We start from the raw sequence: 13,947 nt of genomic DNA, 5'->3' as shown, positions 1-13,947 counted from the left end.
CGAATACATGGGAGTCCAGCGACATAGCCATTACACTAACTGCTGGTCCCCGGATGCCTTTTAAAATCTATTTCTAGCTACAGAACACTTTGGAATGATTTATTGGCTATTTAAATTATAAAGTAATATGTGTAGAGATACAATGTGTCATTTTATTCAGCAATTTGTAAAATTCAGCTTCCTCTTTCTCTGACTCTAACGGTTTATTCTTTGATATATTTTGGATATTCTTACCTTTAGTATATTTTTTTCTTTAAAAGTATTTAAAAAGCCAATCTCTAAACTGAGTCTACATAACCATTGCACTTAATAAGTTTGAGCTTGCTAGTAATCATGTTACCTAAAACCCCTGGATCACTTACACATAGTCTCCCCTAACACCTTTTGTTTTTAATATTAGTGGTCAAACAGAACCCTTTAATGAGGCAATAGAAAATTATTTTATAAATGTATTAATGTGTGTATATTCTGATATTCTGTACTTACAACATCCTTGCTCAATAGGATTTATAATCCCAGATATTTTTCTTTTTGCCACGTACTAGTTTTAAATGGTTTCACATCTTCTTCCTTTTGTAACACTTTCATAATTGCTTAGAGAAACAAATTCTTAGTACTCCTCTTCTATTTTCTAATTATAGTTACTATGACATGTCATTATAAACTGACAGGTATGAAATGTAAGGCTCCTCATGATTTCCTTTTTTAAAGATGAGAAATGAAAGCAACTTTATAATTTCTTGTGCATAAACTTATGTTTATGCTTTCATCTGAAAGAATATGAAATAAGTTAAAAATATTATGTCATGGGTTTGACACAAATCTTGAAAGAACTTTATGATAGAGTAATGCTGCTCTTCATCGCATTAACCATATTATAATTAAGACTTTGGCACATTTTCTCAGTTAGATTCACTGCATCAAGACCATGAATACAGCATACAGCTTTACTGAATACAAACAGAAAGCAGATAAGCAACATGATACTCAGATTACACGTTTGCCACAATGGCTGAGTTCTTAGATCTTATGTTCCAGATATAGAAAGGTACTGTTACTATTATACCAGAGTCTAAAACAGTATAAACAAGAACATTGTCGCTCATTCGTCCAGGAAACACTTCCTGACCATTTTAAAAGGCTTTTTATTCATTATATCTTTGTTTTCCAGGAGAAGTTTGGGGGGAAAAGAAAGAAAAAAGCCACTAGCACATGTTCAAATACAGTGCAGTTACTTATTAATGCTGCATTAAATGTATTTTAAAGAAAATATATTAATTATTACAAGTTCTTACATTGCATCTAAGTATATTAGGAAGATTAAATAATTTGTACAATATGCTAATGCATTACCAAAAATAGCCCAATTATTTTTTCTAGTGCATAATTTTCAATATATAGTATTTGTTTATAATGATCTCTTTTATAGTAATATATTGCTTATATTTAAATAATTTAAGCATGATTCAGCTGCTGTGTACTAGCTCTTGCCATGAATCAGTGGATAAATACCTGAGGGAATATATTATAAAGAATTTTTTTACAACAATTGCGTATTTAATAATAACATAGATAGTGACAATTTTTGAGCAGTTTGTATGTGCACAGCTTCGTAATAAATTCTGATGTTCAAAATAACCCTTCAATGTAATAGTTTCACCATTTTATAAATTGAAGATCTTGAAATTTAGCCTGACTAATCACACTACATAGGCTATTTTGTTATGTTCAGTTTGGGGAACGTTTAAAATACTATCATTTCCAAAGAGTGTGACCATGATTTTTAAAAAGGGCCAAACTCTTGTCAAATAAAGACCAGTTGAAGGATTCATGATATTTAATGTGTGTTAGAGAATACCAAAAAAGCCTCTGTACTTCTGCCTGCTTTATGTAAACAACCTGTGACTTCATTTTTTTCTTTCTTGCTGGGTTACAGCCAATCACAGCAGCTGGGCTCCAGTCAATCACAGGTATCCTGCCTTTTAAACTGTGTTAATGCAGAACAATTTCCGAATGTAACCAACCCAAATCATTTCCCTACCTCATTCCTTCACTTTTGTTTTTGTACATCACATTCTCATTCCTGTACACATCACTTTTCTTTCCTAGAACTTAAATACCATGTGGCCATGAGGCTAGATGGAGTTGCTTGGAAGGTGATCTGAAAATACTCCTATTCAAATTGTGTTAAGATTTGCTCAGTTAGGGGCTGGCAGGTGGCATAGTGGTTATGGGCACTGGACTCCCACATGGCTGACTGTGGTTTGAGTCCCAGACCTGGTGGCTTGCTTTCTCTCTCTCATTCTGTCCCTCTATGGTAAAATTAAATAAATAAAAGCTAAATAAAATAATTCTTAAATTTTTAAAAAATGTGCTCAATTAAAACTCCACTTATTTAAATAGGCTGATTTATTTTTCCTTTTAACATGTGTATTATGCCCACCTTACAATATTTTCAAGCCCAGCATATCTTAGAAGGTTTAAATATATCCTGTATTACCCCTAAAGTTCTAATAGACACTTATGGAATATTGTGTTAGTCACTATGCTAGATACTGGATGTCTTAGGAAATTTGTGGTAACAAAATACTATAGACAAGGCAGTTTATAAACAACACCAACTTACTTCTCACAGTTCTGGAGACTGGAAGTCTGACATCAGGCAGCCAGCATGGTCAGGTGATGGTGAGGGTATACTTTCTGACTGTAGGCTGCTATCTTCTGATTGTGCCATCACATGTTAGAAAGAGGGTAAGAGTTCCCTAGAATTTGTAGAAGGGCACTAACTTCATTCATGAGGACTCCAGCCACATAATCTAATGATCTCCCAAAATGCTCATTTCTTAAAACCATTATATTGAGGTCAGAGTTAGGATATCCACATACACATATTTGGGAAATATATATATTCATATATTCAGCCCATAGTATTCAGAATATATATATAAACAAGGCTTGGCTCACGTGATTACGGAGGCTGAGAAATCCACTACCTGCTGTTGGAAAGTTAGAGATAGGGGAAAGCCAGTAGTATAATTCAGTCCATGTTCAAAGGTCTGAGAACCAGGGAAAGATGTAAATCCAAATCTGAGGTCAGAAAAAGATCAGATGGTTCACATCAGGCAGTAAGGCTGAAAAAAGAGGTAACATTTTTCTTTCTTCTACATTTTGTCCTATTTCGGCCCATGAGAATTGGATAGGGGAAGAAAATCTACTTAAAGGCGACTATTGATTCAAATGCTAATTTCATCCTTGAATTTGTTCATAGACACAACCAGAAACAGTGTTTAACCTGGACACCTCATGGCTCACATAAAATTTACCATCACACTGGGAAACACTACGCGGAACCAGAAAGATGATATAATAATGCCTTTCATTATCATTTCTATATTTCTGTTGGAGGAGGAACATGAAAGAAAATTTACTAATATGAATTAAGTGTAGTTTTGATTAATGAAGAAGACATTCCACTAGTTGAAACTATAGACAAGCACATTTTTCTATAAATAAATTATACTGCTTAAATAATACAAGATATTCCAAAGCAGTTGAGATAGGTTTTGAGACAACTTTGTCACCTGTAATTGTTAAATGTCATACCTTTGCAGTTTACAGATATGACTTAAATACTTTTGAATGTCTCAAAATCTTAAGATTATTTTAAATTTCCTATTGAATTTACCATTAGTTTTCTATTCACACATTTGCCACATGTATTATGGACACTAAAAACAAGATGATAATTAAAATATAGAGGCCCTCAAAAGTTCATAGAGATGCACATTATGAAAAAACTATGAATGGATTTCAAAATATTCCACACCGAAATAAACTTGTACTTATGTATTATGCATGTCTGAACAGGATCTAGTTTGAGATGCTAACAAGGATACCAGTTTGAGAAGAGGCTCTGCTAGAGCAACACAAATTCTGCTAAAATTGTATCAAGAACAAACATCCGTGGTGAAGTATGGGTGGAAGAATGGTGAAATTATTGATGCCTTATGAAAAGTTTATGGTATAACCATGTAGAAATCAGCACTTTACAAATGGATGACTCATTTTTAGGAGAAATAATGACACTGAAAATGACATTTAAAATGGTGGACCATCACATTAATTTGCAAGGAAAAAAATTAATCCTGTCCATGCCCTAAATGAGGAAGACCTATGATTAGTGGTAGAAACAATAGTCAATGCCATAGGCATTTCAATGTTTCAGCTTACACAATTCTGACTGAAAAATTAAAGTGGAACAATCCTTCTGCTTAATTGGTGCCAAAATTGTTGTGCCCAAATCCGCTGCAGACAAGAGCAAGGCTTTCAATGGACATTTTCGAAAAAGAACAAGAGCCTGCTATATTTATTTGAGAAATCGTAGCAGGATATAACATATAACTTTGACGTTAAGGTCCTGAAGATAAAGTATAAAGTAATAGCTAACGAGATAGAAGTGGCCCAGTCTAAACAAGGACTGATCAAGAGCAAAGGTCATGCAACTGTTTTCTTCTTTTTTTATTTTTTTTGGAGAGATTTTCACTGTAGGGTGCGTGCGCTCGCCAGACAGACAGAGAGAGACATAGAGACAGAAAGCGAGAAATCACTCCCCAGGGGGGATGGTCACGCCGCAATCCCTTCTCCTCCATTCTCCTCTCGGGATCTTGGGCACGCACGCACACGCGCCCGGCGTGAGTTTTAAGCCACTGGGTCCGGGACACGAACCGTGGTCGACTACGTGGAAGTCCAGCAACATAGCCATTATGCTAACTGCTGGTTCCCTGTTTTCTGGGATGTGCAAAACATTTTGCTTATTATCTTTCTGTAGGGTCAAAGAACAATGATATCTACTATTATGAGAGCATTTTGAGAATGTTAGTTGGAGTTTAAGAAAAAAAAAAAATGCTCTGAAAAACTTTGCCAGAGATTCCTCCACCAACACAGGCTTCTATTCATTCTTCTCATTAAACAAGGGCAATTTTGTGAGAATTTTGATGGGAAATCATTGGCGGTTCACCTTACAGTCTAGATTTGGTTCCTTCTGACATTCTTTGATTTTCTATATTAAAAAAAATCTTTAAAGATCACTCATTTTTCTCCAGTTAATAACATAAAATAAAGAAATAAATAGTTTGCCATAGTTAAACTTCCAGAACTCTCAGTTCTTTAAGGACAGATGAAGTGACTGCTATCATCACATACAAAAGTGCTTTGAACTTGATGGAGTTTATATTTAGAAAGAAAATTTTTATTATTTTTAACTTTTATTTCATTTTGGTGCTTTTTTAAGTTCCCTCATATAATAAGTAATGGGACTATAAAAATAAGGATATGAATAAAATTTTAATCATTTTTTGGTTTTAGTACATAAAATACATTTTACACATTCATCTGATTTCTGTAATGAAAGTCTAAAACCTATCTTGGAATATGTTTTTGCTGATTTTTTTTTATATTTTACAAAATTTATTCATTCATCTACACTTATTTTTTTCACATCATAAAAAACAATCTATTTAGAAAGAACTCACTTTTTCTTTCCTTTATTAAATCTTTATCAATTGTAAATCATCAATATTATTTCTAGAAATATGTGTTTCTTCATAACACAAATTAAGTTTTGTTCACTGTGTTTGAAACAATATGGTATTTAAAAGTGTCAAAGTACATAAACTTCAAATTTATGCTTAATATTGCATATTTTAGCATTTTTAAAAACTACTCTTTCATTCCCTGTTCCAACACCAAATTTGTATTTTCTTTTATTATTATTATTATTATTATTAATTCACTCAATCACTGTACATCATTTAGATTGTAAGGAGAATTTTCTCTGGATGATATACATATCAGACCAGTTCAGTTGAGAATAGGTAATAAAGCATATTTGTGTTACAAAAATATCTTTATAATGTGATGGTTTGGTAACTTCTAGGTGGTTTACAAACACAGTGACAGTACAGTTACCTTCTTTGCAGTGTTTCCTCTTTTTTTTTATTTTTTAATTTTTTGGAGAGTTTTTTGTTATTGGGTGCATGCACTTGCCAGACAGACAGAAAGAGACATAGAGACAGAAAGCGAGAAATCACCCCCCAGGGGGGATGGTCACACCGCAATCCCTTCTCCTCCATTCTCCTCTTGGGATCTTGGGCACGTACGCACATATGCCCAGCGTGAGTTCTAAGCCACCAGGTCCGGGACGCGAACCACAGTCTACTACGTGGGAGTCCAGCAACATAGCCATTACGCTAACTGCTGGTTCCCAAGTGTTTCCTCTTCATTTGTGTAAATAAGTAAAATTAAATTGTATCCCAGACTACATCTTCAATATAAACTAAAAGCAGAGATTAACAAAACTTCAAAATAATTGTTAGTTAAAAGAAAAATTACTAAATCTAACACACAATATCGTATGTTTCCATCCTAGTCTCAACTTACCCTAAGACTTCGTGGCCGGCAAAGGCAAAGACAAAACATGCAGAGGACTGACCTTTTACACAATAGTTAAGCATACCGGGGGTTGGATCCCACATGGCCAAAGGTGGTTTGAATTCCATCCCCAACAACTTGAAAGATACTGCACTGGTTCTGTGTGTGTGTGTGTGTGTGTATATGTGTGTGAACATCCTCAATCCAAACAGGATGGAGAAATTGAGGAAATGAAATTATGGCATACTTATGCCCCATGGGGAACAGATGTTTGCTTTCTCTCTCTCTCTCTCACTCTCTCTCACAAGTTTATGCACCCTCTGGCAATTAAAAAAAGTGCAAAGATTATCAAAGAAGAAATGTAGATACAAGTCTAAGTTCATCTTAAGTCTAAACTTACTTTTAAAGAATTGATCAAATTAAAGTATGGACTACAGGAAGTGCCCAGTGCATATGATTTAAAAGGCAGGCATAATTAAATGGGCACTCTTGGTAACTTTAGCTTTTGGGAAAATAAAATGTCAATGAAGAAAAAGAAGCCCCCTTTGTAAATTGGGTAGCAAGGAGCAAAGAAAACAAAAGGGGACAATTTAGGATTCTTCTAGGTAAAAGGGCATCATAAAAATTACAGGAATCAAAAATCCACCCCCCATCGACCAAAAATACAAAAAAGACAACTCTGTCCCCTGTCCTCTAACACACATTCTAGTAAATTATGCAACTTTTCCTTAACAGACAAGGACATAATTAGACTAAGAATATTGCAAAAGACGAAAATATCATAAAAATTAACAAAAAGAAAGTCAGCCTATTCATAGCTATCATAGAAGATCAATCAAGTAAAATTCACCAAAATACACACCACGAAACACAGTTGCAAAACAGAAGTTATAACACAGCACTCTAAATAATTAAAAACATTCAAATAACAGGGAGAGATACCAAAAGGATTGTTTGAAATCTGGAAAGAAGTGGGAAAGAAAACAAAATTATCTCAATGTGAGGAATAAATTGTAAGGTGCACTGGGGAAATTACATAAATGTAACAACCATCAAAAAAAAAAAAAACCACCAAATAGAATAATGTAAATAAAGAAGCAAAAATGGTGAAAGTAGTAAAAATATATGGCAAAGAAATAAAAATATTTATATTATGGGAGTCCTTGAAATATTTTTAAAAAGAGCAATAGTAATATTTGAAATAATAATGAAAACATACATTTTAAAAAAAGTCTGTATTAACACACTGAAAATGCCCAATGGCTATCAGGGAAAATTAAAACAAAAATATTAACTCTGAGACATATGTAACTAAATGTATTAGATTTCAAAGGTAAAAGGGTTTTTGTTTGTTTGCTTGTTTGTTTTGTTTTGTTTTTAGCAATAGGACACGTGCACTTGCCAGAAAGACAGAGAGAGACAGAGACAGAAAGCAAGAAATCACCCCCCCAGGGGGGTGGCCACACCGCAATTCCTTCTCCATTCTCCTCTTAAGATCTTGAACATGCACGCACGCGCCCGGCGTGAGTTTAAGCCATGGGAGTCTAGTGACATAGCCATTACGCTAACTGCTTGTCCCTAAAGTTCTTAATATGTACAAGTGTGAAGATAAAATCACCGAAAGACAAAAGAAATGGATGAACATCAGATATTTTACACCAATGTTCAAAGTGAGGCAATAATAATAATAATAAACCTAAAGAGGAAAGTTTGTTGAAACATTTCTGTTATTTCAGCGAAAATTTCTATCAATCATCACGCCTAGAGTTAATTTTTCTTCACAATATATGTCTTAGAAAATTGTCTGTCGATTAGCTCTCCAGAGGATAAGCCTCATCCAATCAAATGATGACTGGAAAAACTTAAGCAAAGGAAGGGATAGTGACAATGTTGGCATTACATAAATGTACATCTAATACAAAAATAATAGAAATTGCCGGGGTCCAGCCTCGGCGTGGGTGGGTTATCTCGACGAAGGCGGCGAAGGTGAACAGAAGACAGAGGCCTCGATGCTTTCTCATGCATGTCCTATGCCAGACACCCCTCAGAGGTCGCCCTCTGAGGAGTGACAACTGCTAGGAATTATCGTGCGTTTTTATTGAAAATGTGTTACATACAAGTAAATGGGAGAGGGGCTACGTGTTTCAATTATCAGCTCATAAAGTCTTTTAACAATAAAGAACATAGATTCTATTCAGGGGTGGATTAAAGGTGGGTCTAGTGCAGTTCCTATTCAGGGGTGGATTAAGGGTGGGTCTAGTGCAGTTCCTCAATTGTAGGTGGGTCTCCTTGGAATGCAGTTTCGGGAAAGCGGTTCCGGTAAGCAGAGATGATTATCAGCTGATGCGGTGCAGCAGCCATCTTCTGATTACTGGGATTGGTGCTGAGAAAAGAAAATCTCAAGAATAGATATTAGTTTACTTCTGCCTAGAAAGAACTTCAGCCCACCCTCTATTGTGACCATGGAGATAAAGCATTGTAATTAATAGTAAGTGATCAGAGCAAAGGGGAGCGGTCGGGGAACTTCCTGGAAGATTTTATCCTACACTCAGGATGCATAGGAGAGCTATGTAATTCTTTTATAGTAGTATATTGGGGAACCAGAGGGGGGTTGCTTCCCAGTAAGGCTGCCAGTTTCTGGAGCAAATAGCAAACAGCCTTGCTGACATGCTATTTGACCCAAGCTTTGTTCCAAGGTCGGGGGGCGCACAACAGTAGCCTTGCCAACATGTTGATCCGACTGGAAGCGGAGCTCAAAGGTCAGGGGGCTCAGACAGATCCTGGGGCCTCACCGGGCTGGACTCCTCCAAGAAATGAGAGTAGGAGTCTAATGAGTAAATGTAAATATTGTAACAAAATAGAAATAATACAAATTTAAAAATAAAGATGGGGAGAGAAAAGGAAATATAATCTAATTGTTGTGTTAAGAGAACATGAAAGAGAATCATATTCAAAAAAGAAAGTAGGGTGAGCCCTGTAGGGTAGAGATTAAGTGCTATGCAGAGGAAGCTGGATTCCCCCTGGCCAATTAGAATTTGAGTCCTGGCCTCTTCAGTTTCAAACCAGGCCTCCAAGCATGTGTCCAAGATCTTGACAAAATAGAGAATTGAACTGCAGCATGACCAGACCTTGCTGACAAAGTTCCGTTCTCTGTCTCTCTCTCTGTGTCTCTCATTTCTCTCAGTCATACGTATGCACAAGCATCCTTTAGAGTTAAATAAAAGAATAATTAAGTAAATAAAAAGAAAGTAAGATATTAAATAATAAATATGAAGACTAAGGACATTAGAAAGGTTTTAAGTAAGGTTACCACTACAATGCACGCACACACACACGCACACACACACATATTTTCAAGAGGGAAAATATTACAAAATATAAACAATTATAATATTTTATAATGGAGTAGAGTGCAGACATGTTAGTTTTAATTTCAATGATCTTAACTCATCCAATGACATGAAAAAAGAGTTCAATTTAAATATAAAATCTGAAACAAAGTCATCAAAAAAAAAAAAAAGGCAAAAAGTAAAGGCGTAATCCAATGCATCTACTAAAAGGAACTTTCAAGAGAACTAGAGTAGCAACCTTCTCTCAAAGCACAAATTAATCATGAAATCACTAAACGTGAAACACAAGGGCACTTATGAGAGTTAAAAAAGCAGTATTTGAAATGAAGAAATAGCAATTATTAATACATTTGCTGTGGAGAGCAGCCAGATGTAAAGGTAGCCAAAGATAGCAAGTTACAACTCTGGAGGGTTGGGTGGATCAGTGTAGATAGTGAGGAGGGCGTGTAGAACAGAGTGTTTAAGTACAACTTCTTGCAGAAACTACAGCAGTATGCTTAGTACTGTGTGCAGAGGATAATGTGTTGTTAATTTTGGATGACAACTTGACTGGATTGAGGGATGCCTGAAAGGCTGGTGAAACACTGTTTCTAGTTATGTCTGTGAGAGTGTTGCCAGAGAGGATTGGCAGGGGAATCCGAGGGCTAAGAGAGGAAGACCCGTCTTCAGTGTGGGCAGGCTCCATCCAGTTTGCTGGGTGCAGAAGGATAAACTGGAAATGAGTGTTTCATTCCTCTTCTCTCCCTGTTTCTCAACCCTTCCCTCCAGTGTGTCCTGTGTTCCTTTCCTACACAGTATCCCCTCCACCCATGCTCTATTAGTTGACCCTTGGCTCTGTGTTCCCACCATTCCTTAAAACCTATATCCCTTTAGCCGAACAATCTCTGAACTCTTGAACCTTTGAATTCTGGAATCATGCCAGTAGCCACCAGAGTGCATTCAGACTCATAGCCTTCCAGGGGCTTCTTTTGGTATCAGATAGTAATTGCACCAGCTTTCCTGCTTCTAAGTTTTAGCTGTTTCTCCAGCTTTCCAATGGCCTACTGTGGAACTTCTCCATCTTGTAGTATGTGAAATAATTCCTATAATAAAATCCTACATGTAAGTTTATCTTGATGATTCTGTTTCCCTGGAGAACTGGAGAACTTTCCCCTGCCACAATCAATACAAAATGAACCTGTGTTATAATTATTTCAATGCACTGAAGGAGGTAAGGAGTGTTTTTTTTAAGTTACGAAATTTGACTAAGTCTTAGACCCCTTAACTTCGTGAGTTAGTTATAGGTTCATAAGATTAGTCTTATCAGGCACCTACTTCAACAAAAGCCAAGATTAATTGTTACTCAAAAGTGCATTAGGTTATGTCTATTATTTACTATATGCTTAATAAATGGATGAATGACGAATAAATGAAAGAAGAATTTTAAAGTGTAAAGGTTATTCAAGCTACAGTTTTGCATTGTTTTTCAACTGGGTGTATTTTGGCACCCTATGGGACATATGGCAGTGTCTAAAGCCCAGAATTTATCATCCTACTGGGGAGAGAAGACTTGCTACACTCATTTAGTGGGCAGCTCTTGGCATCTAGTGAGTAGAGGCCAAGACTACTGCTGACTATCCCTCAACGCACAGGGTAGCTAGCCCCTGTCCAAAGGGAATTATCCAGCCTCACTTGTCAAAACTGTCAAGATCGAGAAACACTGCTTTAGACCACATACAGCCATGATAACAAATAATATGTTAATGAGTATCTGTACTTTTGTATATGTATGTGAAACAAAATAAGAATCTGAGATAGTCCACAAATTAATATAGACAGATGCAAGTGTTGTCACAAAAATAATTTATAAAAAAATCTCAGACAGCAGTAATAATTGCATTGATCTTAAGTGGAAAAACAATCCCCTTTCTGTTATTTTACAACTGTGCAGAAAAATCACACATATTAAATCAGGTTTGCCCAACATCTTATGAGAGAACTATATGTTCTCTTTCAGAAAGTGAAAATATCTTCAAAAAACTCATCAAACACTCTAATTACTCTATTCTTCTGCACAAAAATTAGCCACAGCTTCCTACAGAAGACAAAGATGCAGATGTTGCTTTTACACTCAGTGGATGATTTCATTAAAACCAGATTGAAAAAGCAAATATATGTTTTAGTCTCTTTCTTATGGCTTTAACATTTTAAGTCTTATATGATCATCTTTGTATAAAATATAAGCTAAAAAATTAACTTGGTGTATCACATTAAAATCAATTTAAGGGAAGTGTTGCATTTTTATAAAGAGTAGTCATGTCTTTTTAAATCTATTTTGTACATCTTTTGCTACTAAGTGTCTCAGATAGAATTTCAGGCAGTTCTAAGTACATTATTGAACTCGGGGTTCAACATGTTTTCACATTTAAAATCTCTCCTATATGAAGAAGGCTCAGTTCTTTTCCTAGCAGAAAATTTACCCCTCACCTACCACTTAATGTTCGTCAGACATATGTATTGAGTGAATCACTGAATACATTTTATAGTTCAAATATATTCTCTGTGATCACTTACCATCTAGTAGACATCATTTGTCTTATAAGTAATATAAAAGTAGTTTATTGTTATAATATTTTAAGCAGGAAATAATTTTTGAATTTTCTAGAAGTGTCAAGGAGCTTAGTCAAAAGTGGAATAGTTTGAAAAATGTTCAACAAGTCAATGTGTATGATTTGTACTCAAATAAGTTATTTATTTACCACATATTCCTGTGGTATGAGTTAAATGGCTTTCAAAACAAAGAAACAAACAAAGATTATTCAGTGAAAGTTTTTGTCTACAGTAATTCCTAAAAGTGTGCCCCAAGATCAGCATACTTAAACTAATACTCTAGTTTACAGCATTTAAAATCTAAGTAGGATCAAAATGAAAATGGGAAGAAAGAACCACCTTACATGGGCCAATAATCATAAAAACAACAAGAGAAAGTAACATTTACTGACCATCTGCTATGCCACTGTGCTCAGAACTTTATAGATTCTGTTATCATTTCATTTCTGTTGAGGGTAGTTACATGAAGCAGGTATGAGCTGTCCTGTTTTAACTATTAGGGAATTGAGGCTCAAAGATAGTACAAAATTTTGTGAGCCTTACAAGCGTATCTAAAATTTTGTAGTTTCACCTGAAGTTATACAGCATATAAAATATAGCAGTAAATTATAAACATGATCCATACCATTTCAATCCATGTTGCTGTGGCCATATCAGTCTTCTGTTTTACTTTCTTTATCTGTAAACCATTCAATAAAGCTTGAAGAAAAGAGGAAGTGTTGTTGTTTACACTTGTCCAAAATCTAAAAGAGGACAATCAGAGGACTGTATTATTACTTCAACATCAGTTCTTACCTTAAATATAATCACTCTGTTTCTAAAAGCAGTCGATAGGGTGAAGACTCTGCAATTATATTTTTTAGGTTTAAATATTTTTTTCTGTCACTTAAGTATCTTTGTGACAAATTAAAATTATTTAACTCTTTTGTTCCCCAAATATCTCCATGGACCAGAAAGTTATTGCTGCTGTTAAATGAAATAATGCTTGTAAAATATATGACATACAAGCTTATGTAAGATGTATACTTCTTTTTTTTTTTGAGAGGTTTTTTGCTATAGGAAGCATGTGCTTGCCAGAGAGACAGAGAGACAGATAGCAAGAAATCAACCTCCGGGGGGATGGCCACACTGCAATCCCTTCTCCTTTTGGAATCTTGGGCATGAACACATATACGTCCAGCATGAGTTTTAAGTTGCCAGTCAGGGACTTGAACCATAGTCAACCACGTGGGAGTCCAGTGATGTAACCATTACACCACCCACTGGTCTCATGATATCTATAATTAATGGTGACTTTGTTGCTTCTATTGTTTTGTCGTTGATGGTATCATTATGATTACTCCAATATAGCATAGAACACATGACTTCATTTGACATGCTTTGTACATGTAACTAAACATGAAACCAAAAACATCTCATTAATTTAGTTTAATTAAATTTTCTAAAATGCTTTTTTTAAAAAATAATTTCTTCATAGAATTTGAATTTTAAAGCTATTTAAAAACTTACACTTTTTAAATAACTTATCTATACCTTGTTTAACTATTTGGGCAAGAGAAATATCCCCCCCCCCCCCAAA

This window comes from Tupaia chinensis, unplaced genomic scaffold, assembly GCF_000334495.1.
Source record: "Tupaia chinensis unplaced genomic scaffold, TupChi_1.0 Scaffold000380_1, whole genome shotgun sequence".
NCBI lineage: Eukaryota > Metazoa > Chordata > Mammalia > Scandentia > Tupaiidae > Tupaia > Tupaia belangeri.
This window is presented reverse-complemented; position numbering follows the sequence as displayed.